This window comes from Primulina tabacum, chromosome 4, assembly GCF_025594145.1.
Source record: "Primulina tabacum isolate GXHZ01 chromosome 4, ASM2559414v2, whole genome shotgun sequence".
Classification (NCBI taxonomy): domain Eukaryota; kingdom Viridiplantae; phylum Streptophyta; class Magnoliopsida; order Lamiales; family Gesneriaceae; genus Primulina; species Primulina tabacum.
The window spans coordinates 22,205,601-22,231,640 of NC_134553.1; the positions used below are offsets into that span (position 1 = coordinate 22,205,601).

Consider the following 26,040-nt stretch of genomic DNA (forward strand, 5'->3'; position numbering starts at 1 on the left):
ATTTCCTGCAGAGCTGATGCTCATATATATAGGCAATACACGTACGTTTGGATGTGGATAGTGTGTACAGAATTTAGTTATAACAGAATATCCCATGTGATTTTGCTGTTGCGATCTTCGGCCCTCTTCCACTAACAGGATAGTGTGCAAGTGCATAACAGAATTTGTTATATATCAATATTAATATCCTCTGGATAAGTAATTAATCATAGGCATCCCCGAGCCGGAGAAAGGGGCGTAGCCAGGAAATTTTTTCGTCCTGGACTATATGATTGATAAAAATAAATAAAATAGTATTAATTAAATATTAAAAAATTAAAATATGATAAACTACTAATTTATAATAAAAAAACACTTATCAAATATTTAATGGTAACTGCTAATATTACATAGTGACACGAACAAGATATAAACTACTGAAGTTGTGCTCTGCGGCTTTTCATATAATAGAATTCATCAATTATTGAATCAGTATTAATCTTCGCAGTAAACTTTCTTTCAATGTAGATAATCATCGAGGTTCTAAAGCAGATCTAAGTTTAAGAAGTTCTACGTCTCCATCATTGAATCTGTTATTGAGTTCTTCAATTTGAAAATCTGTTGCAGCATTAAATATATCAAAACGATAATGGTGCTCAAATGTAATAGAATTTCTTTGATGACACGAACGTCATGCAGCAGATCTATAACAATAATTCATATCTAGTATCTCAATGCCATTATTTTCACAAAATGATTGCACGATCATTAGAAGAATATCATAACCCACTACAACAAAAATGGATTTTTCCAGCGCACTATGCGCTGTTAATAATATTAATTTTTTTTAAAAAAAATCGTGGGCACTATTAACAGCGCGCATAAAAAGCGCGTTGTTAATAATTATATTAACGGCGTGCTTCTTATGTACGCTGTTAATAGTATTAATTTTTTTAAAAAAATATCGTGTCTATTCATTAACAGCGCACATTAAAAGCACGCCGTTAATATAATTTTTAACAGCGTGCTTTTTATGTGCGATGTTAATAGTATTAAATTTTTTTAAAAAAAATCGTGTCTATATATTAACAGAGGGCATTAAAATGCACGCTGTTAATAATATTAATTTTTTTTTAAAAAAAATCGTGTTTATATATTTACAGTGCACATTAAAAGCACGCCGTTAATATTATTATTAACGGCATGCTTTTTATGTGCACGGTTTTAATTTCCCTTCTGGTATGATGTAGTAGACTACTGTGAGAGAACAGAGAAGTGGAAGGTATTGTTGTGCTAAATGCTAATGTGAACATCAGAGTTGAGCTTTTTGTTCACCTTATTTCCTAATATACATATCTAGTTAACCAACATAGAATAATTTATAAAATGGGGTGAGAATGTTAATGTGCCGAATTCTGTATTAAAAGAAGTGTTTTTAAAGAGAAAATTTTATATTGTGTTGTTCTATTTAGAGTGCTGTTCTGCGAACATTTTTAGAATGCAGTCTTTTCTATTTGTACACCTATTATGTCACAAGTTTTATTAATGGCACCTTGTTTACTTGTACCTATTGGGTAAGCCAAATGATCCTTCTCAAACCTTCAAGTTTCTGCAATGTATTTGTAAAGTTGGGGAATATTGATTTCTTGTTCTATTTCGATTAATCAAATCCTCAACTGTTTACTCTTTCTGTCATGTTTTTTAGAATATTAATTTAAATGGATTTTAGGAAAATATAAGCTGTTTTTCGGCCAATTTTATGTGGCAATGACGTGTGAATCCACCAATTTTTATTGTACAAATAGAGAACTTGATATTATATGTTTAATTAGTTTTCATTGTCTTTATCTTTCTTTAATATATTCCTAGATCTAACTTGAACAATACTATTCATACTCAGTGAGTTGTCATTCTTGTAATACTATGAACACTTACTTATACAGGAGATATTGCTTGGATTAGCTAACACTGCTGGAGTTCTGAAGTGTGCTCAATCTGTGTGCAGGTATAAATATTAATTGTTGTATTATTTTGACATAGCTGGTAAATACTACTTTGACACATGATTTTTATTTTTTAAAAATATAATGATGTATAAATAATTTTTTTTGTATGTAAGTTTTTTTATTTATTTATTATGTGGTGTTCTCTTATAAAAATGTTTGGAATATTTTGGGAAAGAAAATTGGGATAAGATCTGACAACTAAGTTATTATATCATATAAATTAAATTATCATCGTGTATATATGTTCGTGTGTGTATTGATAAAATCTCATAATTATTTCATATAATTGAAAAAGGTTTGTTTACAAGATGGATAAGGAATGGATGCATCTGCCTTCTAGGCTTGTACCCGAGTATGAAGAAGGGGTAAAAAAATTTATAGCACAAGCTCGGAACTATGCAAAAACACGTGAAGTAATCTTATGTCCTTGCAAGCGTTGTAAAAATAAGAAGTATATGAAATTTGACCAAGTGTACGACCACTTAATTATTAAGGGGTTCGATCCTTCTTACACAATTTGGGTCTTCCATGGTGAAACTTATAACTCACTATCTCAAGCTGAAGGTAGTTCAGGTGGAGTTCAGAAAGAAGATGAAATTAGAGAGGCATATCACTTATATAAGGATGTTTTTTTGCCCGAAGAAGAGGTTGGACACACTATGTCTGAGGCAAAAGATTATGAGTTTGATGATTTATTAAAAGATGCGGAAACTCCTCTCTTCCCTGTTTGTACATCTTACACAAAGTTGTCAGCAGTCGTCACACTATACAATTACAAGTCTACTAATGGTCAAACAAACAATAGTTTCAATGAGCTCTTAAGATCTTATGTGACATGCTTCCAGAAAACAACAAACTTCCAGAAACTGTTTACACGATGAGAAAGTTGTTGAAACCTTTTGATTTAGGATATGAGAAGATTCATGCTTGCCCAAATGATTGTTGTCTATTTATAAAGGAGCTTCAAGATCCGGACTCGTGTCCAAAGTGTGGATCCTCAAGATGGAAGATAGACAAAGTCACCACCAAAGTTTGTAAAGGAGTTCCTGTAAAGGTCCTACGGTATTTTCCAGTGATACCAAGACTGAAAAGGATGTTTAAATCAAAACAAAAGGCTGAAGAGGTTATTTGGCCCTCCAAACTCAAAAGTCAAGATCATATGATGCGTCATCCAGTTGATTCAGTAGCTTGGGATACGATAGATCATAAATGGCCTGATTTTGCATCAGATCCTAGAAATCTCCGCCTTGGTCTTGCAACAGATGGATTCAACCCTTTTGGTGACCTTAGTTCCAGATATAGTTTCTGGCCAGTTATTTTGGTAAATTATAACATTCCTCCATTGTTGTGCATGAAAAAGGAAAATCTTATGCTGACATTACTGATTCCAGGTCCGAAGCAACCGGGAAATGATATAGATGTATACTTGGAACCCTTTGTGAAGGATTTTAAAGAGTTGTAGGACACCGGTGTGGAGGCGTATGATGCATTTAACAAGTCAATGTTCAGTCTGAAGGCTATTTTAATGTGGACAATCAATGATTTTCCAGCTGATGGAAACCTAGCTGGCATGTGTCACAAAAGGGAAACTCGGTTGCCCAATATGTGGTGAAGACATATGTTCTATGTGGCTTAAGTATAGTAGAAAGTTTGCATACTTAGGCCACATGAGATTTCTTGCTCCTAATCATCCATTTCATAAGAAAAAGAAGTGGTTTAATGGGAAAAAAGAGAGTAAAGGAAAACCTAGACCTTTGAATGGGTTAAAAATTGCCGATGCATTGAAAGATATTGAAAATGACTGGGGTAAAAAGTAAAAGGGTGAGACTGTCAACACTTTGAGGAAAAAGAGGAAGAAGCAGGATAGTTCAAAAGATGTACAAAAACCAGTTCAAAGGTGGAAGAAAAAGTCAATTTTTTTCGAGTTGCCATATTGGTGTGTAAGTTATTTTGCACTCTATTCATTAGATTTTGCAATTTTTTTATTTTTTGTTCCTAAAATGTTAGAAATATTCTGAACTAACACTATGAAGCTTGTTGATGGTTACCTTTAGGTGCTCCTGCTACGTCATAACTTAGATGTGATGCATGTTGAAAAGAATGTCTGCGAGAATATCATAGGCACATTATTAAACCTGAAGACAAAATCCAAAGATGGTGTGAATGCTCGCAAAGATTTGGTACATTTAAAAATTAGACAAGAATTACATCCTCAAGAAAAAGGAGAAAATAAATATCATTTGCCTGTTGTCCCGAATGAATGTATTTTGCTCTAGGTTGAAGAAAATAAAGTTACCCGATGGATATAGCTCAAATATTGGTAACTGTGTTTCTGTATAAGAGCGCAAGCTTATTGGGCTGAAATCTCATGATTGCCATGTTCTGATGCAACAATTGCTATTAGTAGCATTGAGAAATCTTCTACCGAAAGGTCCACGCAATGCTATATTTCTGTTGTGTGCATTTTACAATGAATTATGTCAAAGAGTATTAGACAGGAACCGTTTAGAACAACTCGAGGAGAATATTGCTGAAATTCTATGCATGTTGGAAAGGTATTTTCCACCCGCTTTCTTTACCATCTCGGTTCACTTGACAATTCATTTAGCAAGAGAGGCTCACTTGTGTGGGCCAGTCCAATTCCGTTGGATGTATCCATTTGAAAGGTATAAAATAATCATTAATCTTTTTGACAAATTTTATATTATATAAATATTTAGATTATGCTATCAACACTTTTTTAATGTGAATTTTACTTTGTGATTTAGATTTATGAAAATACTAAAAGGTTATGTGAAGAACCAGGCAAGACCAGAAGGTTGCATAGCCGAGTATTACCTCGCAGAAGAACGAATGGCATTTTGTAGTGCTTATATAAAAAATGCTTCTAGTATTGGTGTTCGTTCTAATAGGAACGATGATTTGGAATATGGATTATCAGAAGGTAGTCCAATTTCTAAGGGAAAAGAAAAGATTTTAGAGGATCATGTGTTACAAGCTGCACATCGATATGTGTTTTTTAATACTGCAGAAGTTGAACCTTATTTACAGTGAGTATAGTTAGTTTCATACTGTTAGTTTTGATCTATTATATATCTTGTGTATTCTAACATCTCCATTCAATTATTTTAATTAGGATGCACATTGACGAGCTTAAACAAACAGATCATCGCTTCTTAAGTAACGAAACATTGTTACAAAAGCAGCATATGGAAACATTTGCTGAATGGTTATCAAACAGGATCATGTTAACTCTTCAGACTGAGTTCAATGGCTAGCACATGGTCCAAGAAAGCACGTTACATCTTATATCGGATATATTGTAAATGGACATCGGTTCCACACAATTGATGTTGATAGGTCGACACAAGATAGTGGTGTTTCAATTGAAGCCGATACTATTTGTCAATATAATGCTAATGACAATTCACATACAATAGGAAGACTATCATACTATGGGGTTATACGGGATATTGTTTTGCTAGACTTCTATTTTTTCAAAGTGCCCGTTTTTAGGTGTGATTGGGCCAATCCTGGAACTGGTATCAAAATTGAAGATGGTTTTACACTGGTCAACTTACACCAAGGACTAAAAACTTTTGAAAGTGATCCTTTCATTATAGCATCACAAGCAAAGCAAGTATTCTATTCTAGGGACAATGATGAAACAAATTGTTATGTGTTGCTAAAAGTGCCGCTTCGGGGTATTAATAACATGAATGGGCTTGAAGAAGATGCTTATACGTCATCAACACCTCTTGATGTGTCCCTACTTGAGATTAACATTACTGAGAAAGAACCATACTCAAGGAATGAGTGTGAGGGAATCGATGTGACTGAGACATGACGGAAATTTTCAAGGATAGATTTTATAGTTATTTATTTTGATTGATACATTTTTTCTAAAGTCACGTAACTATTTATTTAGTGTTTAACATATTTGTTTGCTTGTTTATTTTCAGTGATGCATCATGTCATATTACATGTTTATCAGGTTATTAAATAACATTCAAAAGATGCGCAAAATGGTCAATAAACGTAGCAAATGATCTGTAGATGAAATCCAGGTGATATTGTTTTCTATTTTAAATCTTGTTTTATTTTACTGAAGCACACTAGTACATTTCAATGTATCTTTTTTCCATTTTATAGGAAAATATATCTAATAGGTTATCGAGAATGGATTCTAACAATTCAACTAATTCATGTAATGATTTGCATGGTAAAGAACCAATTGATGATGAAAAACAGATAAGAAAAAAGGACGTGGTGCATCAAAGTTGAAAATGGTTAGTGGCCAAGACAAGTGTAAAGAGTTGGAGCGTAATGAGTTTGGACAACCAGTTGGAGATAATTCAGTGAAGTACGCTTCTTTCCTAGGATGCATGATAAAAGAATTTGTGCCTTATACATTAGATGGATGGGATTACATAAGCGAAGAAGTGAAGGATAGGATGTGGAGCTGTCTTCAGGTAATTTATTTAGTTACTAAGTTTTTCATTTCCATTTTCATAACAAAATGTAGACATATTTTCTTGTCATTTAATGTACAGCTGACTTACTAAGTTGAGGATTGTGAAAAGAAATCAATTTTTCGAAAGTTGGCTAAATTGTGACATGATAGGAATTCCAAATTGCAAATACTTGTACGAGAAGCTAATACAAGTCGACTGGCTTCACAAGATCTCAATCTTTTGAAGCCTGAATTTATGGACCAAAATCAGTGGGAATTATTTGTACAGAGGATATTATCACCTAACTTTCAAGTGAGAAATTTTCTGGACTCTTTTATGGTCACTTAATACATTTGCTTTACCTTTCATTTTGTTGGTGCTATTTAGATCTTTGTTGTTAATGTATTGTGTTATTGCCCTGACGAGACTGCTTTGTCAGTAGTTTAGGTTGTTGTAACGTGCCGTGTATGCTAGTTTCTATTGTTGACAACTATTGTGCTCTTTCAAAAGTATTCTTACTCTGAATTGATTGGCTTTAAGAAGTATATTTCAAACCTAGTATGGATAAACATATACATGTGTATTTATGTGCGTACCATTTGTTGAGGTTTACTTCATGAAAATGCTGTTTATGATCTTAAATAACTGTTATTCTGGCGGTTCTATAGTTTTTATAGTGCTCCTTGTATGTAGTTGTTTGAAGATTGGTTTTTATTTTTGGAAATTACCTAATTTTGCATCCTGGTAATTTGTACGAGTTGGATCAGTAACCCCCTGAAAAAATTTGCATTATATATTATCATTTGTTTCTTGTTAGCATCATTTATACGATTGGATCGGCATTAAATATTGTTTTATAATGGCCCGAAAATTCGTGTTTGAAAATTTGCGGAAAAATTTAAAATTTTCTTTTTCAAATAATCAAAATGCCTCATTCATAAAATAGACCGATAAATCAAGTTTAATGTTCAAAATAGCAGCGGAAGAAATTATTTTTTGCAAAATAACAAGTTAAAATAATCCAACAACTGACAAAAATGTTTGAGCATAAAAATGGTAAATCCTGAAAATGAGGTCCTCGGGTTCCACTACTGCCGACCCGAGCTGGCTTATTGGTCCCCGTCCTCAGTCCCGTCCTCATCAGTACCTATAACAATCAAGTCTAGTAAGTCTAAAGACTCAGCTTGCATATATCGTAAATAACAAGTAGTAATAATAAAATCGCCTGCGAAGTGAAAATAACATATCATGAGTCTAGCATAACGTAAAAATATCATGTCATGAGTAATTATAATACGTGCATAACTGAACTGGAAATCATAAGTGGAATGTTTGCTCAATCGAGCCCTGTCATAAAATAACATGTCATAATTTTCTGCTGAGATTATGTTCTACGCTAGTGGCCCCATGAACTTAACTGAACTGAACCGGTAAGTGACCACCGGGTGATGTAGTAATCGTCTGATCAGACTAATAGCAACAGTATACTGGGTGGAACTGAACTGAACTGAACCGGTAAGTGACCACCGGGTGAAGCAATAATCCCATTATAGTGAAGTGGCCACAAGCAATATCGCATAAATCTAAAAAAAAATGAATATTTTATATTTTTATGCACGTAATATAATTAAATGACATAATTAAATATCCTGTATTATTTTTACCATATGGGTTGGACCGTTCCCAGGCTCGCTGCGACCTAAATTTAACATGAAAAATATGCAAATGATTTTGTTGACCAAACTTTGTAATTGGATCCAAAAAACGAGACAATTACGTCCAACGACTTCGTATTTAATCATGACTGCGTGCCAACCCGAACCAACACCAAACCATCATTTAGTCATGATTAAAATACACTTAAAATGATGAAATAATGCTCCTAAAATGGTAAGAGCCGAAATTTTAGGTGAATGGAGGCCAAAACATGAAACGCTCTTTCGAGAGTCAATTCAACACATCGCACCGTAATTTCTCGTACGACCTCTAAACTTAACCGAATCACAAATAGACAAAAATATGACCTTCCTAACTTGATGAGGCACTAGTCCAGTCCAAGGCCATAGGCTAAAAGCCAACCAAGAACTCGAACAAGCCTCTGAACCAAAGCAGCAAGTTGCTGTCCAGAAATTCCAGCAACCGCACCTGTACTTACATCACTTCGTTTGCGAGACTATTGGTCATTGTGGCTTGAATCACCGACCAGAGTATCTTCCCAACATCCTAAGGTGTGGCTTGAACCATGGTTAAGGGCCCTAGGCCAACAACAATCCAATCCAACACCTAGGACAACACCAAGCTTCAACCGAGAACTCAAAATCTGTACTGTGATGTTTCTGAAATTTTATTTTGTTACTGTCATGCATCATAACAGTGGCCATATGGTTTACCATGGCTTGATCTAGACATCATGGGGTATGGTGTGAACAAGGGCTAAGGGCCAGAGGCCAACCAAGGTCCACGTCAAACCACCAAAAACCGAGGGACACAAGCAGAATTCAAAAGGGCCGAAGGGGAGGGGGCTGTTCTTGTTTCTTTTATTTGAAAACCGATTCTACCATGGACCAAGCCTCGAAAGGGCGACTTGGTCACATTTTAGACATGATAGGGAGGTGTCCTAACCATGGCTATAGCCCCTAGGGCAGCAAAGATCAGATTCATTTCCCTTTGACAGCAACATGAGAAAATCGATCACAAAAGGGGCATGCTTGGAGAGTTGCTGTCATATCTAATTTCCAACATGTATGGGGCTTGAACTAATGGACCAACATGGTCCTAACATATCCTAGCACATGTCTAGATGCAGCTTTGGGAGCCTGGACACGATCCATCCACCTGAAACACCAAAAACCAGCAAAACGTGAAGGCGCACATGAACCAAAAAAAAAATTCTGTACATATTTTTTTTGAAATGACTCTCAAGTGTTTCGGTTTTCATGCAATAAGTTCATGAGTTTGATGTGTTTTAAAATACTACTATGGCTTGATTGATGAGTGAAAGAAATATAGACAAGCCTTGGTTTGTTTTTGAACAAAAAACAAACGAAACGACGACGCGGCGCGGCGGAGGTGGAGTGCTCTTCACTTCCTTCCTTCTACTCGATTATTTTCTCTCTTATAATTCCCTAGCTCACTCTCGATTTTCTCTCAATATTGGCTCTGAAATTTAGAAATAATGTAGAGGGAGGGAATGGCTAGGAGTGATGAAGGGGAGTTGCAATATAGAAGGGATGGCAAGACCAAGTCTTGCTCTCTTTGAGTTTGTTGGATAATGAAATGGTTTGATATCAAAATATTTTTTTTTGGAGGGATAAAGGAGGTGTAAAAGGACTGATTCTTCATATCAAACAAGGCTAGGATAATGATGGATTAATAATTAATGATGATTAAAAAAATGAAGGGTTATCATACTAAGAAATAACAAGGAAAGGGTCAAAGGTGGTGAGTTGTCAAAGAAATGTTATATCACCTATGAGGTGGCCGAAATTATGCTATTAAGTGGAGGGAAAATATTGCTTAGTTAGTGTATTTTAAATCTTTAGAGTCTTATCTTTCCATTAAATAATTTAGTGAATTAACACATTAATTATGGAACCTAAATGAACTTATTTCCTACTTATCTCAAGTTACTTAAATATTTCTTTAAACATTCTTTTACCTTAAATTAACTTATTAGCTAGCTAAAATAAATCCTGAGAATGTTTTCTTAATATTAAATTCTATCTCAAAACTCCAACTCTAGTCCGGCCTCACTTAATTAACTGAAAAGGTAACAATTAAATTATTGCGTAAAATAATTAAATTTAAATAAAGGAATTTAAATACTCATGAAATAAAAATCATTTTAATTTAAGATACTAGGAATTATGCATAGCTTATACGTAGTCTGATTTACGGGTTCTACATGTTTCTTCTTGATATTCTTCAGATACCAAATCAAAACAGGAATCTTTGTGTCCTGAGACGGCACATTTATTAAGAAAGTTTTTCCAACGTTTTTGTTCATGTTTCGTTGACTATTATTTTAATGTTCATCCTGTCTCATTTGATACTAGGGCTAAAACAAACCTTGTTATTTTCTATTTAAATATGTAATTTAGGTTTCAGTTGTTATCCAAATCTTAACATATTTACTGGACATTATGGACCATGGATCTTAGATAAGTATCTTAATTCTCAGATTTTGTCTTTGACATCTTAGATTGTGGAAAATGATGTATTTGAGAATTCCCTGTCTTATGGTGGAAAGTGCCAATCTGTTATGATAACATGAAGCGTGCTAAAGCCTAAAGTCTTAATTGAAAAGGAGAGAGACCAGCTGGTCTGAAAGCACTCGGATTAGAGTCATATTGATAAAAAGTAACTTTCCAAATCTTTTCTTCTCCATTTACTTCCAAATATGGGAATGTAAATGGAAACCAAGTATAAATGTGTTTCTACACTGTTGAATATAGGCTCTTTTGGGGTACTGAATGGCTGTTTAAGGGTTGATCAACTAGACTTGGTCCATTTAGGACATAGATTTTCTCATTTATATACTTATAATTTCCCTTTGTTGTGTGATAAGTGCATTTTGTGCACTTAAATTATCCCTATATTGCATTTAGATTATTAGTTTTCTTGGGCAGAATTATGCGTTTTTTTTGTTATTTTTAGTGTGATTGCAGAAATCTAGGTAAGGCGAGGACATGGGAGTGAAAAGGAGCGAAAAAGACGCTTAGAAGAAAAGTGTGAGCATTGCCCAGAATTGAAGCAGCAAGACCCGCGCATATGCACGAGTCATGGGCGCGCATATGCGCACAAGAGAGGCGAGAAGGAAGCAAAACAGAGAGAATCGCGCATATGCGTGGGACTTGGGCGCGCATATGCGCGAGAGATGAAACTCATGTACAGAAGAACCCGCGCATATGCGCGAGTTTAGGGCGCGCATATGCGCGCGACGCGAATCTCTGAATTAAATAGGTTACGACGTGGGCTTTGAAAATGATTCATGAGGTCAGGAGTAAAGAGAACAGCTGGAGTCTATGCTGTGGATCCGATTACATCGCTCACCGCCCAAGTTTCTGCACTAACTATGTAAGGACCCGATGACTCAGCCGCGGCCCCACTCACAGGACTCCTCCCTCCTGGCAGGGAAGTCCATGCCTACATTGATCCTTGAAACCTGGTAACCACTTGAGCTGTTGTTGGATACGGTGTTTGTGTCTACCCCTGCTGGTGTGTATTTGATGTCTCGTAAGATAGTTCTGAACTGTGTGATTAGATTTGATGATAACCTTATGATAACTAATCTAATCAAATTATCTATGTCTGACTTCGATTGTATTTTGGGAATGGATACTTTGTCGAATTATCGAGTCACCGTTGATTGTTTCCACGGATTTGTCAGATTTAGACCTTATTTTGGCGATAAGTGGAACTTTTATGGTAATGTTCTCAGTCACGCATTCCATTAGTGTCAGCAATGGAAATGTTTAGACTACTATCGGCTAGGGAATGAAGGATTCATGATTTATGCTGTTGATGTCACCCAGGAAGAAATGTTGAAAGTTTCAGATATTCTTGTGGTAAAGGATTTTACTGATGTATTTCCTGATGAAATTCCTGGCTTTCCACCTTAAAGGGAAATAGATTTCAGTATTGAGTTAATGTCAGGGACGAATCCAATTTCTAGAGCACCGTATCGTTTGACTCTAGCGGAGTTGAAAGAACTCAAGGAACAATTACGAGACTTATTGGAGAAAGGTTATATTAGACCAAGTATGTCACCTTGGGGAGCTCCATGTATTGTTTGTAAAGAAGAAAGACGGGACGATGAGGATGTGTATTGATTACCGGCAGTTGAATAAAGCTACAGTGAAGAATAAATATCCACTCCAGCGTATCGATGACTTGTTTGATCAGTTGCAGGGTACGTCTGTGTATTCCAAGATCGATCTTCGTTCTGGATATCATCAGCTTAGAGTTAGAGAAGAAGATGTTCCTAAAACTGCATTTCGGACACGTTATGGGCATTATGAATTCTTAGTCATGCCTTTTGGATTGACTAATGCTCCAGCGGTTTTCATGGATTTGATGAACCGTGTTTTTCGAGAATTTTTAGACAAATTTGTTATTGTCTTCATCGACGACATTTTGATTTATTCAAAAACAAAGAAGGAGCATCGAGAACATTTGAGACTAGTCCTCCAAACACTCAAAGCAGCACAATTATATGCTAAATTTTCTAAGTGTGAATTTTGGTTGGACAGAGTAGTATTTTTGGGTCGTGTTATATCTGCTCAAGGAGTTTCAGTGGATCTCAGTAAAGTCGAAGCTGTTATTAATTGGCCAACACCAACAAATGTTTCTGAGATTCGCAGCTTTCTGGGATTAGCAGGGCATTATAGGCGTTTTATTGAATGATTTTCCGTTATTGCAAGGCCTATGACTCAATTAACGCAAAAAGATCGACGTTTTGTGTGGACTGCAGAATGTGAATCAAGTTTTCAGACTTTGAAGGAAAAGTTGACAACAGCTCCAGTGTTAGCTTTACCTTCAGGCTCAGGTGGATTTGTTGTGTGTACAGATGCTTCTTTGAATGGACTGGGATGTGTTTTAATGCAAAATGGGCGAGTGATTGCATATGCATCTCGACAGTTGAAGCCACAAGAAACTCGATATCCAGTTCATGATTTAGAATTGGCTGCCATTGTGTTTGCGTTAAAAATATGACGTCATTATCTGTACGGTGAACAATTTGTAATTTATTCTGATCACAAGAGTCTCAAATATCTTTTCACACAGTCCGACTTGAACATGAGACAACGTCGATGGATGGAGTTGCTTAAAGACTTTGATTGTGAGATTCAATATCAACCAGAGCGAATGAATCTAGTTGAAGATGCACTTAGTAGGAAAGCTCAAAACGCTATGCTGACATCTCTGAATATTTCTAAAGTTCCACGAGCATTTGGGAACATCAGGATGGACTTATCAAACAAGTGGAGATTACTTTATAGTTTCATCTATCAAAGTCGAGCCACAGATAATATAAAGTATTAAAGCAGAGCAGAAAACTGATCCGCATATTCATAGATTGAAAGAATTGGCTCAAACAGATCAGTCAGATAAGTTCAGCGTTGCCTCAGATGGTAGTTTGCGCTTTAATGGGAGACCTGTGGTTCCTAATTTGATAGATCTGAAAGAAGCTATACTACGTGAAGAACATTGAAGTCGACATAGCATTCATCCAGGAAATCGAAAGATGTATCATACTTTGAGAGATCATTATTGGTGGGAAGGTATGAAGAAGGAAATTTTTGATTTCGTGGCTAAATGTTTAACTTGCCAACATGTTAAAGCTGAATGAATTAGACCTGGCGGTATGTTAAATAGTCTGGAAGTACCACAATGGAATTGGGAGCACATTGCTATGGATTTCGTGACACACCTACCTCGTTCTAATCGTGGCTGTGATGCAATTTGGGCGATTGTTGATAGATTGTCTAAATCAGCCCATTTTATTTCATATGACCGTACTTGTACTTACAAGAAAATGGCGAAATTGTATATTGATCATGTGGTGAGATTGCATGGTGTGCCAATAACCATAGTATCAGACCGCGATCCAAGGTTTACTTCAAAATTTTGGAGTAGTTTGCAATCAGCTTTGGGTTCAAAGTTGGCCATGAGCACTGCGTATCATCCCCAAACAGATGGTCAGTAAGAAAGAACCATCCAGACTCTAGAGGATATGTTACGAGCAGTTGTAATGGATTTCAGAGGTGGTTGGCAAGAATCATTGTCTTTGGTCGAATTCTCTTACAACAATAGTTTTCAGACAACGATCGGTATGGCACCATTTGAAGCTTTATATGGCAGAAAGTGCAGATCTCCGATTTGTTTGGAAGATGTAGGAGAACGACAGATGTCTAAACCAGAGTTTGTACAAGAAATGAAAGATAAAGTTGAATTGATCAGAAAAAGAATGAAAGCAGCCCAGGATCGTCAAGCAAGTTATGCTAATAAAAGGCGTCGGCCTTTAGAGTTCCAGGTTGGTGATTATGTTTTCTTGAAAGTATCACCGTTTCATGGTACTATGAGATTTGGACATAAAGGGAAGTTAGCTCCACGTTATATTGGTCCGTATGGGATTGTTGAGAGGATTGGCACTTTGGCTTATCGTTTGGACTTGCCGCAGAGTTTGTCTGCGATACACGATGTGTTTCATGTATCGATGCTGCGGAAGTACGAGCCAGATTCATCTCATGTTTTTAGTATCGAGGATGTGGAGTTAGATAGTTCCCTAAGTTATGTTGAGAATCCGGTTCAAATTCATTGATCGCAAAGAGAAGCAACTCAGGAACAAGACGATTGCTTTGGTTTTGGTGCAGTGGAGTAGACATGGAATAGAAGAAGCTACATGGGAGTTAGAGGCTCGAATGCGTCAAGAGTGGCCTCACTTGTTTGAAAATATGATGAATAACTCCATGTACTCATATTTTCCTATGTATTATCAGTGGTAAATGTTTTAACCACTTTGTGTACTAGTGTTTTGTATGTTAGATTTCGAGGACGAAATCTTTTATTAGGAGGGGAAGAATGTGAGAACCCGAATTTAATTATTCAGTATTTGGCAAGAATTAAAAATAATTATTTTAAAGTGCTAAATTAAAATAATTACGTCAAATAATTATACTTATGTGTTAAAAATATGTATTAGAAAATATCGGAATTATAGACGATATTAAAATGCATATCGGAATTTAATAGCACGCAAGAGTTGTAATTTTTGGATCGGGTCACATTCTAGCAATTGGGCTAAATAATTGAATTCATGTATATAGATATGTGTTATAGGAAGCCCATTCGCCCCAAGCCCAATCCATTTCTTCCTTTAAATCTCTCGTTTCTTCTACAAGCATCCATTTCCTTCTCTTCTTGCATCTCCTCTAGCTACCGAGCTGTGGCTTCGTTAATTTTCCAGCCTCTTGCTTGTCATTTTTCTTGGTTCTTTAGAGTGTGAAGAGGTCGATTCTAACTCTATTTCAGTTCAAAGGAAGATTTTCAAGGTAATCCCTAAGCCTAGGTTTTAAAAGTTTGTCCATGGAAGAAGTTGGTTGCTGTTTTTTTTCGAGTTGCAGGTTTTTGAGTTCTGTTTTTTGGGTTTTTGGTGTGTTGTGCTCTAAGATTCTTGACTTGTGGTTCATAAAGAACTTATAGCTCTATGTCTAAGCTTTCTGTAGCCACTGACGAAATGGGATTCCAATTAAAAACGGATTTGATATGATTTTTTTTACCAAACTGTGTCAAAATGGAAGGCTGTGTTGGAGCTGTGCAGATTAGTTTCTCTAATTCGAGTTTATGACATTTATGCTCTCGGATTCTGGACTTGTGATTCAAAAGAGAGTTGTAGAGCTATGTGTTGTCTTCGTATTGATATAAGATTCGTCAAAATCCATTAAGAATTGAGGTCGTTATGCTGTTTTTGCCGGAACTGCTCAGTACAGACTTCTGACCGCGAAGTGTGCATGTAGTTGCGCCTTTTGTTAATTCTGGGATTATTATCTAAGGATTCTGGAAATGGTTTCTTCTAGGAAAGCTTAGATATTTGAGTTGTCTTTCATCTTCATTTAGGCGGATATTGATTTGAGTCAATAATGAGTTAGATATGAATTTTATACTTCTAAGTGTCGAAACTAAATCTGTCACAGACCTTGCATCTCATGGTTGCTGGTTTTGGGCGTTTTTCAGTGTCGAGATGAATGAATTTCATGTTGAAGTCTTCTGATGAAATATGGAATTTTGAGTTAGGATTCCAGCCACGTATGATAAGTATGTTTTGGTTAAGTTTTGGTTGAGTTATGGCCTTACAACCGAGCTTAGGTCCAAGCTGGAATTAGTAAAATTGTTTTTGGCTAAGAGTTGAATATTTATTTGATGGTAATTAATTATTTGCCACAGGTTTTAGTAGCCAGGAAGCACCGAGGAGTTTATAAACTATTGTGGTAATTTAATTTGAAGGATAAGGTACGGATTGATCGATCCTTACAGCGTCTATAACGAAGTGTAATTAAATTGATGTGATTTTATGAAAACTGTGTGTTTATGTGCTCTTTGTGCTGTTTGGATGTATTTCAAGATTATTCCTCAAAATTTTTGAAATAAATCTGAATTTTTAAATATATTGGAATAATCTATGGATTTATATGCATTGTTGAGCACGCATTCATATCGAGCCATGACTTCGTTGTTTCCGAGATCTCTGTTTACTCTTGGATGAGTTATTTAGACATCAGAGCCGAGGGCGTTTAAGCGTCACACCTCTGATGACTAGCGGAAGGGCCGAGCAGTTCTGCAGACTGACACCCCTGACGCAGATGTGCAAGGCCGAGGGCGTATTTAACACGTCATACCCCTGGCACATGTGGCCACAGTTGTTGCTTTCGTTTCTTTGGATCCAGTTTGATACCCGAGATTATTGATACCCTACATGCATTGCATTGCATTGCATTGATTTTATTACATGTCATTTGTTTATGCTGTAATTTATTTGATCTTCGTACTGGAGTTTGACCCCTGTCCCTCGGGGCTGCTGTGGTTTGTTTTGTGATTCCATAGCAGGTTATACAGGTGGTTCTGATGCAGCTGGCGGAGCGTCTGCCAGTGAAGCCCAGTGAGTCGGTTTGAGTTTGGAGTCCCCAGATATACTATTTATATTGAGTCATTTGCCGAGGAGATGCCTCGTGTATTTGTATGGTTGTATTTTGAGTGTTGGATATTATTTGGTGTGATCGAGCCTAGCTGGCTCTATGTGCAATTGGTATTCTGTTTGTTTTATTGGACTCTATTTCGAGTATAAATGTTTTGTTGTGTTGTTTTGGAATTTTTTGTATGTCCTATTTACGGGGAGGTCATGCCGAAATATTTGTAGGCCCAAAATGGAAAATTTTTACTCGTTTTCGCTGTTTACGTTAATAAATCATGTTGTTTGATAGTTAAAAATTAATTAGGAGCACGGGCCCTCACAAACTACCCAATTAGCAGCTATGAGCAAGGTGAGCACAGCAGAGGGTGAAAGTGCACCAGTTGTTGTTGAAGACACATATTTGCCTGAAGAAGTCCAATACATCAACAACAAGAATTTTGGAGGCTATGGAGGATATCGAGGTAACCTTCCCCCTAATACTTATCACCCTGGATTGAGAAATCATGAGAATTTTTCTTATGAAAATAATAAGAATGTATTGAATCCTCCACTGGGGTTCAATACATCAAATTGGGAAGGCAAGCCATCATTTGAAGATTTAGTTGGGACTTTTTTTGTTGAATCTGGCAAGAGAATGGCTAGGACTGAGTCTAGGCTTGATAACCTAGAGACCCACATGGCAAACATTGGTGCTTCTTTGAAAATCTTTGAGACGCAAGTTGGGCAGATAACAAAACAACTCACGTTTCCACCGTCAAGCGCAGTACCAAAGACTGCAGACCCGAGTATGAGAGAGGTGAATGCTGTTTTCATACAACATGAGAAGGTTGGAATGATAGAAGTAGAAGAGAAAAGAGTTGATCATAAACCCAGCTGGGAAGATAAGCCGACTCCAAGCAAAGGGGATTGAGGTAAGAAAGGTAAGAATTATGATTTTGATCAATGCATTGATATTTCTTTACTTCCCTATCCCCATAGATTTTTACAATTAAAGGCTGAATTTCAAAAGAAAAAAGGTCTTGAAAATCTCAAGAACCTACTGTCGAGGCCCGTATTTCGTATTTGAAAATTTGCAGAATTATTTAAAATTTTGCTTTTTAAATAAATAACATGCCTCATTCATAAAATAAACTGATAAAAAGATTTAATGTCTAATGTAACAGCGGAAGCAATTATTGTTTTCAAACCACAACTTAAAAATAATTCGACTTGATAAAAATGAGTTTGAGCATAAAATGATAAATTAACTGAACCATGAGGTCCTCGGGTTCATACTACTGCTTACCCAAGCTAGCTCACTGGTCCCCGCCCTCAGCCTCGACATCATCAGTACCTACAACAATCAAGTCTAGTGAGTCTAAAGACTCAGCATGCATATATCGGGAATAACAAGTAAAATATATCATAAAGTTTCGTGTAACGTAAAAATATCTTATCGTAAAGCGTAAGTTAAAAAGATCATGTCATGGATAATTATAATTACATGCATAACTGAAAATCGTATGTAAAATGTTTGCTCGATAGAGCCCTGTCATAAAATAGCATATCATAATTTTCTGTTGAGATAATGTTCTACAAAAGTGGCCCATAACATAACATAATATAACATGCATGTCTGATCAGACTAAACCACAATATATTGGGCGGTAGAGATCTTCACAGCCCTTGGACTGGATATCCGTACCCATACATGAACATGAACCGGTCGTAAGTCACCGGGTGAAGTAATAATCCCATAAGGTGAATCCCATAGGCGTGAGGTGGCCACAAGACATATCGCATATATCTCAAAAATTAACATTTTTATTTTTAAGCACGTAATATAATTAAGATCACACTTTTTTTATATCGAAGGAGTTGGATCGTTCCCAGGCTCGCTGTGACTTAATTTTAGCATGAGACACATGCAAAAAATCTCAAATTGACCAACATATCATAGCCGAACCAAAAACGAGGCAATTATGCCCAACAAAATTAGTATCTAACCATGACTCCATACAAACCCGAACCAACATCGAACCATCGTTTAGTCATGATTAAAATACACCTAAAATACTAGAAAATATATACCAAGGGCTGTAGTACACGAAAATTGTGCATGGAGGCCAAAATCATTAAACGCTCTTTCGAGAGTCACTTTGGCATATTGCACCGTAAATTCTCGTACGAATTCTAAACTTAACCAAATCACGAACGGGCAAGAACTCGTACATGACCTCTGAATCGATGACAAAGTTGCTGTCAATTAATGTGGAAGCAGCTTCGCTTTGATTACAAGGCTAATGGCCATTGGGGCTTGAACCACCAACTAGAGCCTCTTCCCAACATCCTAAGGTGTGGCTTGAACCATGGCTAAGGGCCCTAGGCCAACCACATCCAAGCAACCACCTAAGACAATCCAAAGCTTCACCCGAGAACACATACTGCACGCCTGGGGGTGTTGCTTTTATTTCGCTGTCATTTTCATTCCAGTGGCCATATGATTGACCATGGCATGATCTAGACATCATGAGGTGTTGTGTGAACCATGGCTAATGGCTGGAAGCCAACCAAGATCCACCCAACCACTCAAAATTCAAAACTCACTCACACAAAATCAAAAAAAAAAAAAAAAGAAACCGAGGGACTTGTCTTGCTTGTTTTAAAAACCGATGGGATCATGAACCAAGTCATGAAAGGTCATCTTGGTCACGTCCTAGACATGAAAAAGAAGGGTTCTAACCATGGTTACAAGCCCAAAAGCCAACAAAGATTCGAACCTCCTTGAACAATCAAAACCAGAAATTTCGAGACTCAACTTGCAACTATGGTGGAGTTGCTGTCAAGTATTGAATCCAGCGAGTTGGGGGCTTGAACTAATGGACCAACATGATCCTAACTCACCCTAGTACATGCCTAGATGCAGTCTTGGGTTCCTGGAATCGAGCCAATCTCCTGAAACCACAAAACCATCAAAACCGTGAGGCACAAATGAGAACCAAAAATACTGCACAGAATTTTTCAGAAAGTTGCTGTCATAATTTCGGTTTTGCTATAAAAATAATGAACATGTGATGTTTTAAAATACCTATAGGACTTGATTGAAGAGCAAAGAAACGTATAAACATGCCTGAAATTTTGTTTTCGAAAGAAACAAACAATTACGACGAACACGGCGCGGCGGAGACGGAGTTGCTTCTCTTTTCTCTCTTATGTTTCTTGTTGATGGTTCACGTTTTCAGCAGCTGCTCCTACTGATATTTTCGAATGGAGGGTGGAGAGGAAATGCTAGGGGGGTGAAGGGGAAGGTTACCAAGATGAATAAGGAGTCAAGGAATGCATTAAGGTAGGAGCTATAAGTGAGGGATTTGATTGGCACAAGGATTGATCTCCTTCCTAATTGGTGCTTCGAAAATTGTGGGATTTGGGGAGTGTGTTGGCCGAATTATCTCATTCAAATGATGGTAGATATATTGCTTAATTATTAATTAGTAGGGGATTTAAATTGAAGGAATTATTCTATCAAGAAGGGTTAAGGAAAGAATCAACAAATGGAGAGTTGTCAATCATAATTTAAATTTACAAGTTCTGGCCGAAATTTGTTAGATAAATGAAGGGAAAATATTGCTTAAATTCTTGAATTTTAACTCTTTAAAGTTTTAAACACTTATTATATATTTTAATGAATTAATAAATTAAGTTAGGATGGTAATTTTCTTGCATGCATGGCTAATTCTTAAATTAAATTTACTAACGTGTTAGGGTAATATTTTCTTGAATAAAATAGGCTTAGATTAATTTATCCCAATTGGCTACACATTTTAATTTAGGCTTTTAATTAATTATTTGACATAAAGGAACTTGTTTACTAACTTAACTTCAATTAATTAAATAAATCCTTAAACATTCTTTTACATTAAAATAACTTATTCTTTGACTTAAATTAAATTTAAGAATATTTTCTTATCATTAAATTTTATCTCAATACTTCAACTTCAGTCCGGCCTCGCTTATTTAATTGAAAATACAAAAACTAAACTTATGCGATTAAAATAAATGATCATGACTAAACAACTTTTAAAATGCTTTAAATATAAAAGAAATCATTTAATTTTTTTAAATAATAGTAGTTATGCATGGCTAATACGTAGTCTGATTTAACGGGTTCTACAACTCTCCTCCCCTTTAAAGAAATTTCGTCCTCGAAATTAAAACTCACCAAATAACTCGGGGTAACGACTCCTCATCTCTGGCTCAGATTCCCACGTAGCTTCCTCCTCCGAATGATTAAACCATTTGACCTTCACTAGCTTCACCAGTTTGTTCCGAAGCTTCTTTTCCTGTCTGTCTAAAATCTGCACTGGTCTTTCTTCATAAGACAAGTTCGGAGTGAGCTGCAACGGTTCAAAATTCAAGACATGCGAATGATTCGCCATATATTTCCTCAGCATAGAGACGTGGAACACATTGTGTACTCCGACCAGATTTGGCGGGAGAGCAACACGATAAGCTAACGTCCCAACCCTGTCGAGGATCTCAAATGGTCTGATGAATCTCGGACTAAGCTTTCCTTTCTTCCCGAACCGCATGACACCTTTCATAGTTGCTATCTTCACAAAAACATGGTCGCTAACGGCAAACTCTAGATCTCTCCTCCTCTGATCCGCATAACTCTTCTGTCGACTCTGAGCAGTCCTCAACCTATCACAGATCTTGACTACTACATTGGCAGTCTGCTCAATAATTTCCGGACCCAATTCTGCTCTTTCCCCTACTTCATCCTAATGAATAGGCGATCTGCACTTACGATCGTACATTGCTTCATACAGATCCATACCTATAGATGACTGAAAACTGTTGTTATAGGTGAACTCTACCAATGGCAACTTCGACTCCCAACTCCCTGAGAAATGGATGACACATGCACAGAGAAGATCCTCCAAAATCTGGATAACTCTCTCTGATTGCCCATCTGTCTGTAGGTGGAAAGCTGTGCTAAAGAACAACTTTGTACCCATAGCCGAATGCAAACTCTTCCTAAATGAGGAAGTGAATCTAGGATCTCGGTCAGAAATTATAGAAACGAGAATACCATGAAGTCTTACTATCTCTCGGATATACAACTCTGCATACTGAATCATGGTGAAAGTCGTCTTAATGGGCAAGAAGTGCGCTGATTTGGTAAGACGATCAACAATCACCCAGATAGCATTTGATCCTCTGACTGACTTCGGCAGACCGACAACGAAGTCCATGGTAACATTTTCCCACTTCCACTCGGGAATAGGAAGAGGCTTGAGCATACCTACTGGTCTCTGATGCTCCGCTTTCACTAGCTGGCACGTCAGACACTCGGATACAAAACGTCTGATATCCTTCTTAATTCCGGGCCACCAATACAACAACTGCAGATCTTTGTACATCTTCGTACTCCCAGGATCAATAGAGTACGGCGACATGTGGGCCTATGATAAAATATTTGCTCAAATAGTATCGCTGCTAGGAACCCACATTCTGTCTCGATATCTTACAATGCTGTCGCTAACTGTATACAAGATACTGCCCTTGGTCTCATCTCTCTGCCTCCACTTTGCCAACTGCTCATTTGCTGACTGTCCACTGCGAATACGGTCTAGAAGAGAAGACTGAATCGTCACAGTAGATAGGCGAGGAACTCTACCTCGAGGATAAGTCTCTTGATCAAACCTCTGCATCTCAAACTGAAGAGGTCTCGGAATCGCCAAATGAGCCATCACTGCGACTTTCCTGCTGAGTGCATCCGCAACTACATTAGCTTTGCCCGAGTGGTAGCTAATGTCACAATCATAGTCCTTCACTAGCTCCAACCAACTCCTCTGACGCATATTCAGCTCTTTCTGCGTAAAGAAGTACTTGAGGCTCCTGTGGTCGGTAAAAATCTGGCACTTCTCTCCGTACAAATAATGCCTCCAAATCTTCAAGGCAAATACTACGGCTGCCAACTCTACATCGTGGGTAGGGTAATTCTTCTCATGGATTTTCAACTGACGAGAAGCATATGCTATCACCTTCCCATGCTGCATCAACACTGCGCCTAAACCGAGCTTCGAAGCATCGATATACAAAATGTGGGGACCCGGACGCTAATCATCTTCTTAATCATCTTTGGGATTTAATTATCAATTAAGATAAACAGGGTTGGTCTAAAAATTTTTCTTTAAAATGCGGAAGGTAATGGAATCAATCTATTATACAAACCAGTATAATAATACAAATCTTGTACAGCATGCTTCTAGTTCAAACTAATCTAAGGTTGAACTACTAAATTTCAAGTATTAACCAAGTCTACATCCAAGTCCGGAATCACCACTCTAATCTCGATCTCTCATCCTCTTCTTGACCCCGATCTTGTCCCACCCGTTTTCATGCACACATACAAAACAAGACAACAGCCGGATACTCCGGTGAGAATAAATCCCAGTATAAAACATGTATACATGCATATACACAATATAAATCATAAAACATATTATCATGGATAAAATTCATAACAATAGGTTTCATAGTCTATGAGACTAAATCAAAATAAGCATGCAGTAACAATGGGTTTCATAATCTCTGAAACCAAAGTAACATAAGCATGCAACTCAATTCAATTCATGTCTTGACTCAACTCAACTCTAACTCTAGGGATCCCGGTGTGAATAAGACGTCACTGTCTGTCACCTACCCTCTCAATCGGGGTAACTGTACGTCTTATTCCTAGACTTCGGTCCTGTCTGTATCGAATGTCTACAATCGGATTGAATCTGATCCGAAGCGTCGATACCACCGAAAGTCTAGTTTGGCAAGTCTGCCAATGACTTTCCTATGTCAAATGCTTGAATATAAATCTATAAACAAGACATAATCATAATCAAATATAAATAATAAATCTAGTATGTGATTTAGGGAAACTCCAACCAAGTCTGATTCGAGTCGTATCTCCCGAATTCACATGAATTATACCTTTGTTTTCCCGGTCTGTCGAAGACGAAGTCTTGTATTCCAATCGGTCCATATCCACATATGATAATGACAATCATATAAATACAGTATCAGTATATAACTCAGTTCAGAACTTGTTCTGATCAATACTCAAATCGGTATATAGACTGATCCATATCTGAACAAGGTACAATCTAATTCATATCAATGATATCACCATACACTCGAGATTATTACTGAATCTGATCAATCTAAATCAACTGATGCTTCAACAGCATAGCAATGAAATCTCGATAATCCCGTCAATCCCAACATCACAAATATAGTACCAGAATTCATACTCAATACCAGTACAACTCATATTTTCAATATCGGTATATTCAAAATCAGTAACAACACTACTCTGATTTCAAATCTCAATCAATAACTTTCGAAAATCATAACAATTGCATAACAAATTCATTCTTTAATCTGACTTCAATTATACAATGTCTACTGTAGCATAAACATCATATTTGATTCTTATTCAATTGTGACAATATCATAAATTCAAATCATGTCTAAATGTAACAAAACTTACGTCCAGTTGTAGCCTGCATCGATAGGAACACAGTACTGAAATCGGATTAAAATTCTAACGGGCTGATCTTTCACAATCACAAATCTACAAAGGCGTAAGGATTTTTCTCTCAAAAGCTTCGACCCTTTTCTGAATTTTGTGAAGGAAAGGCGTGCAATTTTTATATATATACTGCATGCAACACCAGGAAACGTGGCTTATTTTTGATGCTGCACGTCGCACCGCGGGTGCGCTCAGTGTAATGATATACATCAACTTTTCCGAAGCTTGGACCGCGGGTGCGCTCTGTCTTTTAACGCGGGCGCGCTGACCCTACTGGTACAACACCGCGGGTGCGGTCAGTCTAGCACCGCGGGTGCGCTCAATCTCCAGTAGCACTTTCATACCCTACTGGCCAAGCACCGCGGGTGCGGTACTTCTTCACCGCGGGTGCGGTGTCACTTCCGTAATTAATCTCCAACTCTCTGTCCATCAACCGCGGGTGCGGTCTTGTTCGTAGCGTGGGTGCGCTCATGCTACTGTAATTCTTCCACAATTCATGAGCTCAACCGCGGGTGCGGTCCTTTCCTTACCGCGGGTGCGGTCTATATTTCATGCACCACTTCATAATCTCGTTTAGTGCTTCTCATTACTTGTCATGCATACTCATATCTTCCGAATATCACATCAATGAAGACTAATAAATCTCGAGCCTTACATTTCTCCCCCTCTAAGAAATGATTTCGTCGTCGAAATCGCAAGTAATCAATTCAGACATCTCAGAAGGAATGTATACAGAGTTTAAATCAAAACTCATCTCAATGAATCCATTCTGAAATCTTAATCTCATGACAATTCTGTCTTTCAGATAGTCTCTTTTATGCCCTGTCAACTCTACTGGACTTTCAATAATAGAATAGTCTTTATTCTGAAATATCTTTCTTGTACGGATCTGTGATTCTAAATTGGAATAATAATTCAAGAGCATAATATCATAATACCCTTCTAAATAACTCTGACCGAATCAATCTCATAATACTGGCTATACAACATCTGTATATACCAATCAACAGCTCATACCAAATCAATATCATTTGCTGATATCAAATCTGCTTATCCCTGTCAAGGATATATTAAATTTTCGGCCCCAAATACCAATCGTCATCATCCGACGTTGGCGTGTTAAATCTGTCTGGTCTGAGCTATCTTCATTCTCTTCTGAATTAGCTACATTTCCTTTGTCATATCTCTGACCGTATCAGATCCTATCTCAGGTATCTCCGAGATATTATTCTTATACCAAAGAAATCTGCAGTACTCACTGTACAATATATCGTCTGTAACTATTTCATTATCCATCTGGTTATCTGCTAACTATTATCGTACAATAATTCACACATCGACAAT

At 37.0% G+C, this 26,040-nt stretch overlaps 1 protein-coding gene across 7 annotated transcripts in view; it reads left to right on the forward strand.

Annotated features, from left to right (window-relative positions):
• Nucleotides 1-1,920: 1,920 nt before the first annotated feature.
• Nucleotides 1,921-26,040, forward strand: part of LOC142543190 (uncharacterized) — a 78,731-nt gene continuing 54,611 nt past the window's right edge. For 4 of the 7 annotated variants that reach the window (XM_075650294.1, XM_075650291.1, XM_075650292.1 and 1 more), the window contains exons 1-3: nucleotides 1,921-1,984; nucleotides 5,980-6,457; nucleotides 6,539-6,751. The gene's annotated coding sequence lies outside the window, so the exon portion shown is untranslated. Of the gene's footprint in view, nucleotides 1,985-5,501; nucleotides 6,458-6,538; nucleotides 7,289-26,040 lie in introns of those variants that run through there. The other 3 variants (XR_012819700.1, XM_075650290.1, XM_075650289.1) reach the window with 3 other exon arrangements.